Raw genomic sequence first — 18,928 nt, forward strand, 5'->3', positions numbered from 1 at the left:
CTTTTCAGTTTTGGATTCCCACAGAAAGATATGAGGTTTGATCTCCTCCTCCCCTGTCTACAGCTGCTGTGGTAAGTTCGTTCCTTTTTGCCTATTAGAAGTGTTGAGGGAAAGTTTTGCACACCCAATTCAGACACCATTCTGATAGAACGAGCCGGTACGCTCATTGTTAGACCGGAGACCGTAGAAATCCGGTGGGGTATAAGAATTAGAGGAAACATGGACTCACAGGGACATTATAGAAGCAGTGTAGAGGAGGAAATCATGGAAACCGCTGCGCTAAAACTAAAAAACACCCTTGTTCTGTTAAAAGAGAAGGGACTAAATCTCACATGGAACAATAACGAAATCGTATCCTGGTATTCTGCCAAGGGCTATAAACTGGAAACGAAATCAAAATACAAAAAAACTCCCCTCGCTATTGTTTATCTGTTGCGTCGCAACGATTTGGCAACCATAAACAAAAACGAGCTAACAATTGCAAGCATAAAAGAGATTGAAAATTCACGTTCAGACGAACTAACAAGGCTAAGAGCTCAGGTCGACTCGTTCGCGTATGAAAAACAAAACTGGGCAAGACAAAGCGAGACGATGGCTAAAAAAATTGACGAACTTCAAAAGAAACTCAAAAACGGTAACAATTACATATCCGCGCTCGAAGGCTGCTGCGATAACTCAGGTGTCCCCGTGGCTGCTATTAAACAAGCAGCCATAAATGAAATGCTAGACGCCGGAACAAAAAGCGATAGCGATGATGATGATATAGCCGCGTTAAAGGCTAAAACGCAGAGGGATGCTCGTAACCGAGCTCCAACGCAAGAGCCTGAGGGTGCAAATCAGATAAGCCCAATGAAAACTAGAGCAAAATCGAACGACGTTCCGCAAGATTCAGTAAAAGTGGCCGTACTAAAAACCATAACAAATGAAAACGACGAGGTTACAACCATTAGTCGTCCATTAACATGCGAAGAGTGCTCACGACACAAACAGGTCGTAGGGATGATGCCTCGTAAAGGCCCGTTTCAGCCGTATTGGGACACTTTAATGTTACAAGCAACAGTGTACAGACTAGAAGTCCGAGACGTGTGGCAGATAGCACTCCTCACCATTCCCGATGAAATTAGACCGAAATTGACCGAAGAAATGAAATCCGGAGACATAATAAAGAAACAAGGTGACGAAACCAATGAAGCAATTTATGAACGGTTAAAAGCGGCGATGATAAACTTAAGAGGGCCAACCTACGTAGACTGGAGCAGAATTTTAGACATAAAACAAGCACCCAACGAAGCGTTTGAAACGTATGCAGAGCGAGTATGGGTAACATTTAAAGAGCATTCTGGTCACGAAGACGCAAATCGTGATAGTGAAGTATTGCTACAAATGATAAAAAATCACGCTGGCCCCCCGGTCCAAAAGGCACTGTTAAATGGTGTGGATCCGGCAGAAAACACATTCAATGCGCTAGTAGACTGGGGCTCAAAAATAGAAAATAGATGGAAATCTAAACCTCGCGCCGTTGCGTCCGCCCAATGGACAGCAGAAGGACAGGGCAGAGAAAAATCTCACAATGGGTTTAAAAATAGAGAATTCTGTAACGTCTGTAAAAGAAACAATCACTCGACGAAAAACTGTCACAAAAGACACTGGGAAAAACCACAAATATCAAACCAAACTGACCCCTCTGAAAAAACCGCGGAGCTAGTTAACATACTCCTCGCCACATTAAAAAAACAAAATGAGTCACAGAACGGAGCGATCGTTGCGAGTTCACCGCCAGAGAAATACAGCTTCCCATAGGGGTGCGTGGCCTCCATTGCTGTAGGAAGCATAATTAAGAGCGGCAACCGGATCAAAATAAGAGCTAATTTAGGAGGCCAATTAGCTGACGTACTTATTGACACCGGCGCAGCATGCTCATGTACAAACATTCGATTGCCATTAACAGACGAAACCATACGCATTAAAGGCATCGGCGACACGCTAATGGTAGCAACACAAACCAAGCCCGCTCGACTCGATTTAGGCGTAGCCATAATTAAAGAACCTTTCTGGTATTTGCCAAACAACAGTGAAGGAACTGTACTGGGAATGGACATCATGAAAAAACATGGATTTGTCATTCATTGTTTTGAAAAACAGATTGAAATTCAAACTAACAAGACGGTGAAAAAATGTCCACCACGCAATGTGGTGAGAATCATGTCCATTTCCACTACAGATCCCATTCAACAGTTGATTGACAAACATAGCACTGTTTGGGCTGATCATGAACATGACTGTGGCCTCATTGACTTTGTTGTGTGTATTGAGGGAGAGCCACCTCCCCCACAAAGACAATACCGCATCAAACCTGAGGCTGAAACAGCAGTGCATGAAATAGTCCAGCAGCTTGAAACCAGAGGTATAGTCAGACGATGTAGCTCGACCACAAACTCTCCGTGTCTGCCCGTTCCAAAACCAAATGGTAAATGGCGTCTTTGTATTGACTACCAACGTCTTAACAAAGTTTTACCCAAAGCTACACCTATCGTTGCAAACCCCTCAACCTTGTTGACACAAATCAACAACAGAGCGTCATGGTTTACTGTACTTGATATAAAGAATGGCTTCTGGTCCATCAAGGTCAGACGTGAAGACCAATGGAAATTGGCCTTCACGGTAAATCAAATACAATACACCTGGCAACGCGTGCCGCAGGGCCTGCACAATGCGCCATCAATTTTTCATCGGGCGTTAGAGGACGCACTAAAACCCGTAATCGGAACCGGAAATGTAATGCACTATGTCGATGACATATTAATTGCAACCGAAGACTCATTTGATGAGCACATACAACTCGTCGATAAAGTGCTGTCAACACTAGGTAAAGCTGGCTTTAAATTGAACAAAGAAAAAGCCCAAATTGCACAAAAAGAAGTTCAATACCTAGGTTATACAATCACCCAAAGCCACAAGGCATTGACAGATGACAGACGTAAATGCGTCGCTGAACTGCCTCGTCCGCACACGCTGAACTCTCTACAGAAAGTTTTGGGTACTGCAAATTATCTAAGAGATTTCATCCCTGACTTTGCAAATATAGCCGCTCCGCTATACGCCCTCTTAAAGGGAAAATCAAAACCGTCTGATGTCCTCGAATGGGCAGAGGAACACGAACAGGCTTTTACAGATTTAAAACAACACTTGTGCGCCGCGCCCGCTTTGGGTTTGCCCAACCCATCGAAGCCGTTTCATATACAGGTTGATGCACATGAAAATACTCTGAGTGGAGTGCTAGCGCAAGATCACGGAGGAAAGTTGCGCCCGATTGCATACTATAGCCGTAAGAAATCTCCAGTTGAACAGGGATTCGACCCGTGTACACAGCATGTTCTTGCGGTTCATTGGATGTTAACAACGACAGAACCCATTGTCGGTTTTCAATCTGTTGTTGTGCACACAATGCACACGCCGGTGCAAATGCTGTTACAGGGCCGAATCAAAGGCGTATCGTCGCAAAGACTGGCGCGATGGTTGGCAGACATCCAAGCGCGCAACATTACTATGGTAAACACAAGAATTCTACCACATCTCTTGGGGGAGATGGAGGGCCACCCGCACACATGCCAAACAAAACATGAAACGCAAAGTCCAGTTCATGATACACAATTTGATAATCAAACACCAGTGTACATTGATGGATCCAGATATTGGCATGATGGCAATTTCCATACAGGATGTGCCGTGTGGACCCCCCACCCCCTCAACTCAGATTCAGAACAATTGTTGTTAAAACTACCAGCAAACAAATCCGCACAAGAAGCCGAATTAATTGCATTGATTGAAGCCATAAAGACACACCCAGAACCAATTTGTGTGTACACCGACAGCAGGTATACACACGGCGTCGTGCATGACTTTATGGCCCAATGGCAATTAAGAAAGTTTCTCACATCCGCCGGAACACCAATAAAACATTTTGACATAATCACCGCAATTTGGCAAGCAATCAAAACGCACAACTCACCAATCTCAGTCATTAAAGTGCGCGCGCACATCGCTAAAAGCACAGACGAGCACGAGAAAAATAACAACATCGTTGACAAACTTGCAAAACTTGCAGCCATTAAAGGGAGTGAATGGCAGCCCGACGAGCTGATTGCCCCTTCTGTGAGTGCGATACAGGTTGCTCCCATTGACTTAAAACAATACCAGCAAGAGTTATGGTTGTCAGATGGAGAGCTTGTACCGCAACTACAGCAGGATCAGTTAATCAGCATCGTAGAAGGTATGGTTCTCAGAGATGGGAAATACATAATTCCAGAGGCCCTGCAGAAACCAGTGATCAAATTGTACCATGATTATGCACATGTATCAGCTACCAAAACACAACAGCTGATACAGAAAAACTTCTGGTGGCCAAAAATGGCATCAGACATTGAAAGATGGTGCGACACATGCCTCGTATGTGCCACCATCAACCAGGGTAGAACTGGACGTACAAAATTGTGTCGCCCAGAACCACCAAAAGGGCCATGGGAATTCTTACAGCTAGATTTTATTGGCCCATTACCCACTGCCAAAGGGGGATATCGCTATTGTCTCGTCATAATTGATAAATTTTCAAAGTGGGTGGACGCGATCCCAACTCGCGACAACAGCGCACGCACAGTGGCACGAGTAATGGCAAATCAAATCCTCCCAATTTGGGGAACACCAACCCAGATTGAGTCTGACCAAGGAACACACTTCACAGGTCAGGTAATGAAACAAATATGTGAAATCCTACATATCAAACAGAGATTTCATGTTCCATACAGGCCGCAAAGCTCAGGTATGGTAGAGCGCGCAAATCGCTCGATTAAAGAAAGCATCTCAAAACAAATAATGCAGCATCAAAACAGGTGGACTGATGCACTGCCAACAGTTCTGACAGTTTTGCGTGCGACCCCATCCAAAGCAACAGGCATCAGCCCGTTCGAACTCATGACAGGCAGAGTCATGAAACTACCCATCGACCCAGAAATCACCCCAGCTGATCTGGGACCCCTTGTGCTTGCAAAACAACAGACTGTGCTAACACAACTACAACAAAGACTGGCAGTGTTACAAACACAAACCACTTTAAAACAGCAACAGTCGGACCTAATGAATGATGCACAATTTAACCCAACAACTGAAATAAAATTCACTTAGTGTGATATTATCATGATACTGGTGTTTGTAAAACAGGGTCCATTCACACCCAGATGGCATGGACCACATGAGATAAAAGCTATATGCAATAGCTGTGTGGCCATAAGTGTCAAGGGGAAGTTGAAATGGTACCACATGTCCCAGTGCAAAATCTTCAAAGGTTCCGCTGATCAATAATTATTAACATTTCTCTCTGTTTCACCTCCTAGGTTGACTGCAGCAATCCCATGGAGACCGGACGAGAGGAAAGTTTCTGGACCCACTTGCATCAAGCTGGGTCAAAGGGTTTCACTCACACACACACTGGAATGCGGGAGATGGGTATGGAAATACACAAAGAGGCCATCCACATTTTTCAGTACACTTTCAACTAGAAAACTAGTCACGTGGCCTCCCGGAGTAGTACCGGAACCAAATTGCGCAACAAAAATTTGCTGTAAAGTAGGCTCCGACCATCTCCCTATAGTAAACATTTCAGGTGACACACCGGCACCCACATTTTTCCACAACATAACAGCCTGGTATCAACTTAAAGCAGAGCCAGGAGCAAAGATTGGGAGCATGCGCACTCTCTATGAAAAAACCAACAATGGATTAGATCCTAAAATCTGTTATTCAACCAAAGATTTAGAGCCCGCAATATATAGGTGCACACACACTGAGACAATCAACAATACACATATGAGTTATACCGAATATAAATTCGATGTAACTTCATATGTACCTAATAACAATCAACCCGAAGCCTTTGTCTGGACTAGCCGGAGAGAAGGCATGTATTGCGTGGGAAAATGTGTCAATGACCCAGATAATTACACTGGGCCACAGAATTGCACATGGACAATGAATCATTGCTTTAATTTAACCACCTGTGGATATAGCAAACCAAAGAAATGTCCGAAACTGTATCCTATTCCTCCTGGTGGATTGATAAAAGGGAATGTTAACAAGACATTATTTCATGATGTAAATCTAGTAATGACACATGTATCATACAATATTTCCAACATTTTATCTGCTTATGTTAATCACTGTGATAACAATGACAAGACGTATGTATGGCTACAGTCACGAATCGATGGTTTAAATGCATGATTACAAAAGCGGACTTGCCGCGCAAATCTCACCTGCACGCTCGAAACGAGATCTGCTCGGAAACATAGCAGGTCTCTTCGGCTCAGTTAATTCCATTGCCAACAACTACAAAATAACTGAACAATCACAATACTCAACACGGTTGGCGAACCAGGTGGCCTGGTTTTCAACATATTACAAGTAGTAATGAAAACATTATCAAAACGGTTCGATCCGAAGCGCAGGCGCTTCTTGCGGTCAGCCACACATAATTCAATCAAACCTGTACCATCGAGCATGACTTTAGCCTGCAGGTCATATGCACAAGATTACCTGGTGCTAGACCAGAAATCCTAGATCTTCATCTGTACAAGACACCCATACATGTTTTGAATGACCTCATAGAGATCTTAGATCTACATAGGTGGTATGAATCGGAATAAATGAAAAATGTAAGATATTCTGAATTGCTATCCACCATAATGATGTTTACAGGAAATGAATGTAATGGATGTATTGGGTTTTTTTCGTCAGTTTTCCTTTAATACACCCAGATCAGGTTTTTCCAAATTCCACTACCATACGCTCTATGGGCGTGGTAGTGAAGGATCAGGTAATTAAATGGGATCACCTCACTGGATACATGACACAAAAGGGTAATGAGACCTTGTTTACCAGTCGCACATGTTGCCATGAAACGCACAATTATGTTATCTGTACATGTAACACATTGCAACCTTTCTTCCTCAATGACACGAAACTTATAAATGTTCAGTAGCTGCATGGTTACTCTGATGTTATCCAGGTGTCACATCACAGTGGTGCTTGGTCAGTGAGATGAACTCTTTTACCTACAAAGGACTGACCTGCTCTGCTAATCACTCGTTCTGCTTGGAAGTGACAGAAGACCTTTCGATAGGTCAAGTCAACATTTTAGGAAGAGTGCCACTGGACACAGAGACTTCACCATGGTGGGATGACACTTTCTATGAGCAAGGTACCCAAGCTGTGGTTGACACGATGGAGCTAACACAGAGACTGATCCTGCAAACTGAATACCACCTCAGCCAAGCGCAGGTTGAGATCAACCTGGCACGAAAGACTGCACAACTGTTATCCAGTTCATCCACTCGGTCGGCACAGTACACATACACCTGGTGGGACTGGGTGTTCCGGGGGTGTGCCATTGGCAGTGCCCTGATCTTCACCTTCACTATGTTCCAGTGCTGCTACTTCAGGCACCTCATCAGATCTACACAGGAATCCACACACGCTGCCCTTGCCCTCAGCCCACTGCAGATATCCGTGTTCCAAAGACTGTAAAAAAAAAAACTTTGATTTGTCTGACCCCGTAGGTACCCTATCACAATTCGCCCACGGGGCCAAGCGGGGAAATACTGTAAGAATTTTGATTGATCCTGACCAAAAGGTCAGCCCTTCCTGAGAAACAGCATGGACGCCCGAGAATGCAGTGTGTGTGCCCTGTAGGTGCCCGAGGCAGCAGAACATCAAAAGAGAACCTTTTGCAACACAACAACTTTCCTCCAGGACTCACGGCAGGGGACCAAGACCCCCAAAACACCCCTCTCGGGAACCAGAACTTTATCTCGATTACAGGAGACTCCCTGGAGAGTTACACTTGATTTTCAAACACCACATCTCCATACAAATGATGGACCTGCAGACAAATGTCTGACCCCTCTACCCCTCCTTTCCTTGTTACCTCCTCAACACAGGACAGTTTACAGCACACCAGATGATTATGTGTAAGAAAGGTCATATCAAATGTAAATAACAGTGGAAGATATTCATGTTTCACTTCATTACAAAGGTTTTATCGCGACTGGTACACAGGTCTCATTCTCACATCAATAAAACAAATAGTAAAAGGTTTAATAGAGTTAAGAAAACTTAACTCTACCCAAGGGGCGTACACCCCACTACAAATGTATCCAGGACGAGGTGCCTCCCATAGGTCTGTAAGAACCAATCACTGCAAACTCCCATTGATAAATAATGTTTACATAATGTTTATTCTATCTGGGTATATAAGGAGAGCTGACAAACATTTCAGGGAATCTGTAACCAGATATCCCGCACAATTACTGTGTGTCGTCTTTACCAGGTATGAAAGGTTTTTATATTTCCTGTTCTAATGTAAATACTATTGGTTTGTATTTGTATTATATTTTATTGAATTTTGAATTGGCTTGAATTGTGATTTTCTTACCTGGTTAATAAATTGTTATGTTTGGATTTATTCTGTGGCTACGAAAGTTATTGACATGATTAGTAAATTACGATGTATCCTTGTTTCCGCAACGTCTGGAAATCAGGCTAGTTTTTTACGGACTAAAATCCCAGACTAGATGGCATAGTAGTACATCAGCGGAGGATTTTAGAGATCCGACTAGCACTTGGCGCTAGTTTAAGTTAAATTAGATGCGTGGAGGCTAATTTCCTGTTTAGAGTAACATGTAAATGTTGTCTGACCACTCTAAATCAGACGAGCCTCAACCTCTGGTTATTTCAATATTAATCTATCTAAGTTGCATATTAAGTTATGTCACGATTATACAAAGCTATCATTGGAGAAGACGGTCAGTTTGTTTTATGATAGTGGTCGTGAGCCTCTGGTTAGAAACAAATATTGTAATAATTAAGTTGCACCTCTATGGGGACTAAATAAAGTATGTTCAGAGATGAGCACGCATGAAAGGCGGCCTTCTGAACATATGGTCTAACCTCTAGCAGCGACCAAGCCTGATCCGGTTGTGATCGTGGGCCCGCATGATTATTAAATATTAATAAACGGCCGGTGCGTGAGTCCAAAGCGACATGAGTAGCCGAATGAACGGATGCAATAACAAGTAGGGCAAAACAAGAGTAACCAAACATCTGAACAAATTATGATTAAGATTAAAATGATAATAAATTAAACAACAACAAACACACTTTATTAAATTGGAGTCAGATTAAACGAAGGGTTTGTTAACTAAATTGAATGAATGTTTAAATCTATATCTTATTATCCAATGTGAAAGGAAAGACTGAAGCGCGCGAGAATCCTTCGCCACGCCTCTGGAGACCGCCATTGGACCAGTGGGTGGTGCCTACCTTACAAGTTGGTGATCCCGACGTGATCTCTCTACCTGCACGGGCGAGTGACGTCTTTCCGACGCGACTATTCAGTTTTGGATTCCCACAGAAAGATATGAGGTTTGATCTCCTCCTCCCCTGTCTACAGCTGCTGTGGTAAGTTCGTTCCTTTTTGCCTATTAGAAGTGTTGAGGGAAAGTTTTGCAGACCCAATTCAGACACCATTCTGATAGAACGAGCCGGTACGCTCATTGTTAGACCGGAGACCGTAGAAATCCGGTGGGGTATAAGAATTAGAGGAAACATGGACTCACAGGGACATTATAGAAGCAGTGTAGAGGAGGAAATCATGGAAACCGCTGTGCTAAAACTAAAAAACACCCTTGTTCTGTTAAAAGAGATGGGACTAAATCTCACATGGAACAATAACGAAATCGTATCCTGGTATTCTGCCAAGGGCTGTAAACTGGAAACGAAATCAAAATACAAAAAAACTCCCCTCGCTATTGTTTATCTGTTGCGTTGCAACGATTTGGCAACCATAAACAAAAACGAGCTAACAATTGCAAGCATAAAAGAGATTGAAAATTCACGTTCAGACGAACTAAAAAGGCTACGAGCTCAGGTCGACTCGTTTGCGTATGAAAAACAAAATTGGGCAAGACAAAGCGAGACGATGGCTAAAAAAATTGACGAACTTCAAAAGAAACTCAAAAACGGTAACAATTACATATCCGCGCTCGAAGGCTGCTGCGATAACTCGGGTGTCCCCGTGGCTGCCATTAAACAAGCAGCCATAAATGAAATGCTAGACGCCGGAACAAAAAGCGATAGCGATGATGATGATATAGCCGCGTTAAAGGCTAAAACGCAGAGGGATGCTCGTAACCGAGCCCCAACGCAAGAGCCTGAGGGTGCAAATCAGATAAGCCCAATGAAAACTAGAGCAAAATCAAACGACGTTCCGCAAGATTCAGTAAAAGTGGCCGTTCTAAAAACCATAACAAATGAAAACGACGAGGTTACAACCATTAGTCGTCCATTAACATGCGAAGAGTGCTCACGACACAAACAGGTCGTAGGGATGATGCCTCGTAAAGGCCCGTTTCAACCGTATTGGGACACTTTAATGTTACAAGCAACAGTGTACAGACTAGAAGTCCGAGACGTGTGGCAGATAGCACTCCTCACCATTCCCGATGAAATTAGACCGAAATTGACCGAAGAAATGAAATCCGGAGACATAATAAAGAAACAAGGTGACGAAACCAATGAAGCAATTTATGAACGGTTAAAAGCGGCGATGATAAACTTAAGAGGGCCAACCTACGTAGACTGGAGCAGAATTTTAGACATAAAACAAGCACCCAACGAAGCGTTTGAAACGTATGCAGAGCGAGTATGGGTAACATTTAAAGAGCATTCTGGTAAGGAAGACGCGAATCGTGATAGTGAAGTATTGTTACAAATGATAAAAAATCACGCTGGCCCCCCGGTCCAAAAAGCACTGTTAAATGGTGTGGATCCGGCAGAAAACACATTCAATGCGCTAGTAGACTGGGGCTCAAAAATAGAAAATAGATGGAAAACTAAACCTCGCGCCGTTGCGTCCGCCCAATGGACAACAGAAGGACAGGGCAGAGAAAAATCTCACAAAGGGTTTAAAAATAGAGAATTCTGTAACGTCTGTAAAAGAAACAATCACTCGACGAAAAACTGTCACAAAAGACACTGGGAAAAAACACAAATATCAAACCAAACTGACCCCTCTGAAAAAACCGCAGAGCTAGTGAACCTACTCCTCGCCACATTGAAAAAACAAAATGATTCACAGAACGGAGCGATCGTTGCGAGTTCACCGCCAGAAAAATACAGCTTCCCATAGGGGTGCGTGGCCTCCATTGCTGTAGGAAGCATAATTAAGAGCGGCAACCGGATCAAAATAAGAGCTAATTTAGGAGGCCAATTAGCTGACGTACTTATTGACACCGGCGCAGCATGCTCATGTACAAACATTCGATTGCCATTAACAGACGAAACCATACGCATTAAAGGCATCGGCGACACGCTAATGGTAGCAACACAAACCAAGCCCGCTCGACTCGATTTAGGCGTAGCCATAATTGAAGAACCTTTTTGGTATTTGCCAAACAACAGTGAAGGAACTGTACTGGGAATGGACATCATGAAAAAACATGGATTTGTCATTCATTGTTTTGAAAAACAGATTGAAATTCAAACTAACAAGACGGTGAAAAAATGTCCACCACGCAATGTGGTGAGAATCATGTCCATTTCCACTACAGATCCCATTCAACAGTTGATTGACAAACATAGCACTGTTTGGGCTGATCATGAACATGACTGTGGCCTCATTGACTTTGTTGTGTGTATTGAGGGAGAGCCACCTCCCCCACAAAGACAATACCGCATCAAACCTGAGGCTGAAACAGCAGTGCATGAGATAGTCCAGCAGCTTGAAACCAGAGGTATAGTCAGACGATGTAGCTCGACCACAAACTCTCCGTGTCTGCCCGTTCCAAAACCAAATGGTAAATGGCGTCTTTGTATTGACTACCAACGTCTTAACAAAGTTTTACCCAAAGCTACACCTATCGTTGCAAACCCCTCAACCTTGTTGACACAAATCAACAACAGAGCGTCATGGTTTACTGTACTTGATATAAAGAATGGCTTCTGGTCCATCAAGGTCAGACGTGAAGACCAATGGAAATTGGCCTTCACGGTAAATCAAATACAATACACCTGGCAACGCGTGCCGCAGGGCCTGCACAATGCGCCATCAATTTTTCATCGGGCGTTAGAAGACGCACTAAAACCCGTAATCGGAACCGGAAATGTAATGCACTATGTCGATGACATATTAATTGCAACCGAAGACTCATTTGATGAGCACATACAACTCGTCGATAAAGTGCTGTCAACACTAGGTAAAGCTGGCTTTAAATTGAACAAAGAAAAAGCCCAAATTGCACAAAAAGAAGTTCAATACCTAGGTTATACAATCACCCAAAGCCACAAGGCATTGACAGATGACAGACGTAAATGCGTCGCTGAACTGCCTTGTCCGCACACGCTGAACTCTCTACAGAAAGTTTTGGGTACTGCAAATTATCTAAGAGATTTCATCCCTGACTTTGCAAATATAGCCGCTCCGCTATACGCCCTCTTAAAGGGAAAATCAAAACCGTCTGATGTCCTCGAATGGGCAGAGGAACATGAACAGGCTTTTACAGATTTAAAACAACACTTGTGCGCCGCGCCCGCTTTGGGTTTGCCCAACCCATCGAAGCCGTTTCATATACAGGTTGATGCACATGAAAATACTCTGAGTGGAGTGCTAGCGCAAGATCACGGAGGAAAGTTGTGCCTGATTGCATACTATAGCCGTAAGAAATCTCCAGTTGAACAGGGATTCGACCCGTGTACACAGCATGTTCTTGCGGTTCATTGGATGTTAACAACGACAGAACCCATTGTCGGTTTTCAATCTGTTGTTGTGCACACAATGCACACGCCAGTGCAAATGCTGTTACAGGGCCGAATCAAAGGCGTATCGTCGCAAAGACTGGCGCGATGGTTGGCAGACATCCAAGCGCGCAACATTACTATGGTAAACACAAGAATTCTACCACATCTCTTGGGGGAGATGGAGGGCCACCCGCACACATGCCAAACAAAACATGAAATGCAAAGTCCAGTTCATGATACACAATTTGATAATCAAACACCAGTGTACATTGATGGATCCAGATATTGGCATGATGGCAATTTCCATACAGGATGTGCCGTGTGGGCGGGCCTCCCCCTCAACTCAGATTGAGAACAATTCTTGTTAAAACTACCAGAAAACAAATCCGCACAAGAAGCCGAATTAATTGCATTGCTTGAAGCCATAAAGACACACCCAGAACCAATTTGTGTGTACACCGACATCATGTATACACACGTCGTCTTGAATGACTTTATGGCACTATGTCATTTAAGAAAGTTTCTGACATCCGCCTGAAAAACAATAAAACATTTTGACACAATCACCTCAATTTGGAAAGCAATAAAAACGCACAACTCACCAATCTCAGTCATTAAAGTGCGCGCGCACATCGCTAAAAGCACAGACGAGCACGAGAATAATAACAACATCGTTGACAAAGTTGCCAAACCTCCAGCCATTAAAGGGAGTGAATGGCAGCCCGACGAGCTGATTGCCCCTTCTGTGAGTGCCATACAGGTTGCCCCCATTGACTTAAAACAATACCAGCAAGAGTTATGGTTGTCAGATGGAGAGCTTGTACCGCAACTACAGCAGGATCAGTTAATCAGCATCGTAGAAGGTATGGTTCTCAGAGATGGGAAATACATAATTCCAGAGGCCCTGCAGAAACCAGTGATCAAATTGTACCATGATTATGCACATGTATCAGCTACCAAAACACAACAGCTGATACAGAAAAACTTCTGGTGGCCAAAAATGGCATCAGACATTGAAAGATGGTGCGACACATGCCTCGTATGTGCCACCATCAACCAGGGTAGAACTGGGCGTACAAAATTGTGTCGCCCAGAACCACCAAAAGGGCCATGGGAATTCTTACAGCTAGATTTTATTGGCCCATTACCCACTGCCAAAGGGGGATATCGCTATTGTCTCGTCATAATTGATAAATTTTCAAAGTGGGTGGACGCGATCCCAACTCGCGACAACAGCGCACGCACAGTGGCACGAGTAATGGCAAATCAAATCCTCCCAATTTGGGGAACACCAACCCAGATTGAGTCTGACCAAGGAACACACTTCACAGGTCAGGTAATGAAACAAATATGTGAAATCCTACATATCAAACAGAGATTTCATGTTCCATACAGGCCGCAAAGCTCAGGTATGGTAGAGCGCGCAAATCGCTCGATTAAAGAAAGCATCTCAAAACAAATAATGCAGCATCAAAACAGGTGGACTGATGCACTGCAAACAGTTCTGACAGTTTTGCGTGCGACCCCATCCAAAGGAACAGGCATCAGCCCGTTCGAACTCATGACAGGCAGAGTCATGAAACTACCCATCGACCCAGAAATCACCCCAGCTGATCTGGGACCCCTTGTGCTTGCAAAACAACAGACTGTGCTAACACAGTTACAACAAAGACTGGCACTGTTACAAACACAAACCACTTTAAAACAGCAACAGTCGGACCTAATGAATGATGCACAATTTAACCCAACCTCTGAAATCAAATTCACTGAGGGTGATATGATCATGATACGGGTGTTTGTAAAACAGGGTCCATTCACACCCAGATGGCATGGACCACATGAGATAAAAGCTATATGCAATAGCTGTGTGGCCATAAGTGTCAAGGGGAAGTTGAAATGGTACCACATGTCCCAGTGCAAAATCTTCAAAGGTTCCGCTAATCGATAATTATTAACATTTCTCTCTGTTTCATCTCCCAGGTTGACTGCAGCAATCCCATGGAGACCGGACGAGAGGAAAGTTTCTGGACCCACTTGCATCAAGCTGGGTCAAAGGGTTTCACTCACACACACACTGGAATGCGGGAGATGGGTATGGAAATATACAAAGAGGCCATCCACATTTTTCAGTACACTTTCAACTAGAAAACTAGTCACGTGGCCTCCCGGAGTAGTACCGGAACCAAATTGTGCATCAAAAATTTGCTGTAAAGTAGGCTCCGACCATCTCCCTATAGTAAACATTTCAGGTGACACACCGGCACCCACATTTTTCCACAACATAACAGCCTGGTATCAACTTAAAGCAGAGCCAGGAGCAAAGATTGGGAGCATGCGCACTCTCTATGAAAAAACCAACAATGGATTAGATCCTAAAATCTGTTATTCAACCAAAGATTTAGAGCCCGCAATATATAGGTGCACACACACTGAGACAATCAACAATACACATATGAGATATACCGAATATAAATTCGATGTAACTTCATATGTACCTAATAACAATCAACCCGAAGCCTTTGTCTGGACTAGCCGGAGAGAAGGCATGTATTGCGTGGGAAAATGTGTCAATGACCCAGATAATTACACTGGGCCACAGAATTGCACATGGACAATGAATCATTGCTTTAATTTAACCACCTGTGGATATAGCAAACCAAAGAAATGTCCGAAACTGTATCCTATTCCTCCTGGTGGATTGATAAAAGGGAATGTTAACAAGACATTATTTCATGATGTAAATCTAGTAATGACACATGTATCATACAATATTTCCAACATTTTATCTGCTTATGTTAATCACTGTGATAACAATGACAAGACATATGCATGGCTACAGTCACGAATCGATGGTTTAAATGCATGATTACAAAAGCGGACTTGCCGTGCAAATCTCACCTGCACGCTCGAAACGAGATCTGCTTGGAAACATAGCAGGTCTCTTCGGCTCAGTTAATTCCATTGCCAACAACTACAAAATAACTGAACAATCACAATATTCAACATGGTTGGCAAACCAGGTGGCCACTGGTTTTCAGCATATCACAAATAGCAATGAGAATATCATAAAGGCGGTTCGATCCGAAGCGCAGGCGCTTCTTGCGATCAGCCACACATTATTCAATCAGACCCGTACCATCGAACGTGACTTAGCCTGTAGGACATATGCACAAGATCTATTCACTGCTGCTAGACAAGAAATCCTTGATCTTCGTCTGTACAAGACACCTAGACATGTTTTGAATGACCTTGTAGAGATCTTAGATCTACATAGGTGGTATGAACCAGAACAAATGAAAAATTTAAGATATTCTGAATTACTATCCACCATAATGATGTTTACAGGAAATGAATGTAATGGATGTATTGGGTTTTTCGCCAGTTTTCCTTTAATACACCCAGATCAGGTTTTTCCAAATTCCACTACCATACTCTCTATGGGCGTGGTAGTGAAGGATCAGGTAATTAAATGGGACCACCTCACTGGATACATGACACAAAAGGGTAATGAGACCTTGTTTACCAGTCGCACATGTTGCCATGAAACGCACAATTATGTTATCTGTACATGTAACACATTGCAACCTTTCTTCCCCAATGACACCAAACTTATAAATGTTCAGTCGCTGCATGGTTACTCTGATGTTATCCAGGTGTCACACTCACAGTGGTGCGTGGTCAGTGAGATGAACTCTTTTACCTACGGAGGACTGACCTGCTCTGCTAATCACTCGTTCTGCTTGGAAGTGACAGAAGACCTTTCGATGGGTCAAGTCAACATTTTAGGAAGAGTGCCACTGGACACAGAGACTTCACCATGGTGGGATGACACTTTCTATGAGCAAGGTACCCAAGCTGTGGTTGACACGATGGAGCTAACACAGAGACTGATCCTGCAAACTGAATACCACCTCAGCCAAGCGCAGGTTGAGATCAACCTGGCACGAAAGACTGCACAACTGTTATCCAGTTCATCCACTCGGTCGGCACAGTACACATACACCTGGTGGGACTGGGTGTTCCGGGGGTGTGCCATTGGCATTGCCCTGATCTTCACCTTCACTATGTTCCAGTGCTGCTACTTCAGGCACCTCATCAGATCTACACAGGAATCCACACACGCTGCCCTTGCCCTCAGCCCACTGCAGATACCCGTGTTCCAAAGACTGTAAAAAAAAAAAAAAAAAAAAACTTTGATTTGTCTGACCCCGTAGGTACCCTATCACAATTCGCCCACGGGGCCAAGCGGGGAAATACTGTAAGAATTTTGATTGATCCTGACCAAAAGGTCAGCCCTTCCTGAGAAACAGCATGGACGCCCGAGAATGCAGTGTGTGTGCCCTGTAGGTGCCCGAGGCAGCAGAACATCAAAAGAGAACCTTTTGCAACACAACAACTTTCCTCCAGGACTCACGGCAGGGGACCAAGACCCCCAAAACACCCCTCTCGGGAACCAGAACTTTATCTCGATTACAGGAGACTCCCTGGAGAGTTACACTTGGTTTTCAAACACCACATCTCCATACAAATGATGGACCTGCAGACAAATGTCTGACCCCTCTACCCCTCCTTTCCTTGTTACCTCCTCAACACAGGACAGTTTACAGCACACCAGATGATTATGTGTAAGAAAGGTCATATCAAATGTAAATAACAGTGGAAAATATTCATGTTTCACTTCATTACAAAGGTTTTATCGCGACTGGTACACAGGTCTCATTCTCACATCAATAAAACAAATAGTAAAAGGTTTAATAGAGTTAAGAAAACTTAACTCTACCCAAGGGGCGTACACCCCACTACAAATGTATCCAGGACGAGGTGCCTCCCATAGGTCTGTAAGAAACAATCACTGCAAACTTCCATTGATAAATAATGTTTACATAATGTTTATTCTATCTGGGTATATAAGGAGATCTGACAAACATTTCAGGGAATCTGTAACCAGATATCCCGCACAATTACTGTGTGTCGTCTTTACCAGGTATGAAAGGTTTTTATATTTCCTGTTCTAATGTAAATACTATTGGTTTGTATTTGTATTATTAGGGCCCGAGCACACCGGGGTGTGAGGACCCTATTGTTCTTCAAGGAGTTATTATTATTATTTTTTTTCTTTTTCTCCGACTTCAGCGGGACTTTAGAGGGCCTAAACATACTCGAAAACTCATGAAATTTTGCACAGATGTCAAGAGTGATGAAAATTTACATGTGGTGTAGGCTTTAGAATTAGGCGTGAGAAAATGGCTCTATAGCGCCACCTACAAATTTTCAACGAAGCAGCCCTCGGACTGTGTTTGACGTACAATTACGAAATTGTAGCGAAGCCGTAAACCAAACAGGAAGTCAGCTATTCGGAGTTATTTTTGTGATTTGGGCGCAGTTTTTGTCATTTCCAGGCGTCATACTTTAACTAACTCCTCCTACAGTTTTCGTCGGATCATCTTCATATTTGGTGAGTGTCATCTTAAGGCCTATGTGATGCTAAATTGCGAAGGATTTGACTCTACGTAAAAATTTGTGTCGGTTCTGGCCCAACAAAGTTTGATGTTTTCCAATGAAACAGGAAGTTGCTGGAACTCATGCATACAATGTCTGATCTGTCCCAAATTTCACATGATTGCTAAGAGTCCTGACCTGAACACATCTACATAACAATTTTCATTTATAGCCATAGCGCCACCTGCTGGCAACCTGAAGGAACATATTTTAGCGCCACTTTCAAATATTGAATGAAGCAGTCCTTGGACTGTGTTTAACTTACATGTACGAATTTCGGTATGCTCATGTATTATTACAAGCCCTACAAAAAAGTCTCTTGGAGCAATGCCCTAAACCAAACAGGAAGTCAGCTATTTTGAATTATTTCTCAGATTTTGGCTCAGTTTTTCTCATTTCCAGCAGTCATACTTTAACTAACTCCTCCTACAGTTTTCGTCGGATCATCATCATATTTGGCGAGTCTCATCTTAAGGCCTTTGTGATGCTAAATTGCGAAGGATTTGATTCTATATTAAAATTTGTGTCTATTTCGGCCAGCCAAAGTTTGATGTTTCGCTATGAAACAGGTTGCTGGAACTCAGGC

At 43.3% G+C, this 18,928-nt stretch overlaps 1 non-coding gene and 1 pseudogene across 1 annotated transcript; both read left to right on the top strand.

The window, feature by feature from the left end:
• The first annotated feature begins 9 nt into the window (after window positions 1-9).
• On the top strand, window positions 10-9,293 carry LOC141350231 (uncharacterized; annotated as a pseudogene).
• Window positions 9,294-9,430: 137 nt separating this feature from the next.
• Window positions 9,431-17,775, top strand: LOC129420625 (uncharacterized). The gene is made up of 2 exons (XR_012358244.1): window positions 9,431-9,507; window positions 14,824-17,775. It is a non-coding gene; the product is annotated as an uncharacterized protein (transcript).
• The last annotated feature ends 1,153 nt before the right edge of the window (window positions 17,776-18,928 follow it).

This window comes from Misgurnus anguillicaudatus, chromosome 17 (genome assembly GCF_027580225.2).
Source record: "Misgurnus anguillicaudatus chromosome 17, ASM2758022v2, whole genome shotgun sequence".
In the NCBI taxonomy this organism is placed as follows: domain Eukaryota; kingdom Metazoa; phylum Chordata; class Actinopteri; order Cypriniformes; family Cobitidae; genus Misgurnus; species Misgurnus anguillicaudatus.